General features: G+C 43.7%; 1 long non-coding RNA gene across 1 annotated transcript; it reads right to left on the bottom strand.

The window, feature by feature from the left end:
* Positions 1 to 216: 216 nt before the first annotated feature.
* Positions 217 to 871, bottom strand: LOC128277154 (uncharacterized). Its single transcript, XR_008269397.1, has 2 exons — positions 740 to 871; positions 217 to 677 (listed from the first exon to the last, which is right to left on the bottom strand). It is a non-coding gene; the product is annotated as an uncharacterized LOC128277154 (long non-coding RNA).
* Positions 872 to 1,482: the final 611 nt, after the last annotated feature.

Genomic DNA, 1,482 nt, shown 5'->3' with positions numbered 1-1,482 from the left:
TTATAGTGCCGTAGTGCGTAATGACAGTAGCTGTCGAACACATATTTCTTAATGTAGCGTTTAGTGAGTAATGTCATCTAATGTAAAACCCCAAGAATTAATTTGCACACCTAATACAAAAGTGGTACCAGAGTTTGATATAAGTCGCTCTCAATAAAGGCCAACGGTGGGGTGCGAAATGTCCTTCACATTCGCCGGTGTCCACAAACCGCTCGGTAACATTTCCATAGATTGTTTTTATTAAATTTATACTTTCTGACAGTTTAACAACGAGCTAGCCACACATTTCTAGACCGCTTTTGCTTTGAACTACCGTTCGCGTGGTTGAACACAAATGGGTTGATGGGTCGCTGGGCAGCACCGACAGCCGCAGGAAGTTAGAGGAGACGGGGTGACAAACTTAAATAGAATTTTAGTAACGGTCAGTTGTGGTAAAACAGGTGCGGTGACCAGACAGTGTCCTCCGACGAAGGCATTCTTCTATGGCTGCAAGGAGTGGATCTGGAGGCACGGCACCGAGGTTGATATTTCCGGTCTTCGCGAGGATTCGCGACCCAGGATTGTTGGCGACGCTTAGTTATGTGAATTCATTTTAAGCTCCTCTAGCTCTTCCTCCGAGTTGACGGAGTCTTCTTCATCGTCCGAGCCGTGCAGTGAAGGTGCTGGTGTGGTGTGTCCTACAAAAAAATAAACCCGAGAATGAGCCCCTAGATAGCCGACCGTGGTCCACCGAACTCACTGGATGAGCTAGGGCTTGGCGGTGCGCTGATAGGTCTCGGGTAGGAGAACTCCGACGCCCGTTACATGTACTCCGTTGACTCATCCACATAATCTTGATACACGCTCTGCAGAGCTTTCACCCGCGCCTGTCGGTAATACTAGGTTGTTCATTAAGTTTTGACGTTCGATACCATAGGGCGCTGCTAGGAGTCTAATTTGTTTTTGTCATATTGGTACACTATCCATTGGTATGAACGTATGGAAAGTTTCATTTCAATCGGTCACTTAATTTTTTTTTTACAAGTCTTTTAGTATCGACGTGTCATTTTCATATTTTACAGCTGTTATGACGTCATCATTTGATGAAAAACCCTTTCCGCGCACGATTTTTTTTTGGTTTGAAAACAGATGGAAGTCGTTAGGAGCCAAACCTGATGAATAGGGTTGATACTCTAACAATTCGGACTTTAATTCATGGATTTTTACCATTTTCAAAATGCTCTTGTGACACGGGTCATTGCCCCAATGCAAGAGGATGTTTTTCTTTTTCAAACCGGGTCTTTTTTCACGAATTTTCGCTTTCAGTTGCTCTAAAATGTTACAAAAATAATCAAAATTTGTTGTTTTATCAATTTTCAAGTAATTCGCTAGCAAAATTCCATTCGCATCCCACAAAACTGATCCTAACCCATCAACTGTTATCGGTACTAGTGCCGCCCAAAAAGGGACTACACCACGCCCGAACAGTGACGGAGCAGTTCT

The sequence above is a fragment of the Anopheles cruzii genome, unplaced genomic scaffold, assembly GCF_943734635.1.
Source record: "Anopheles cruzii unplaced genomic scaffold, idAnoCruzAS_RS32_06 scaffold04252_ctg1, whole genome shotgun sequence".
Lineage (NCBI taxonomy): Eukaryota > Metazoa > Arthropoda > Insecta > Diptera > Culicidae > Anopheles > Anopheles cruzii.
Note: the sequence above shows the minus strand (reverse complement) of the source record. Positions and strands in the feature narration are given on the sequence as shown.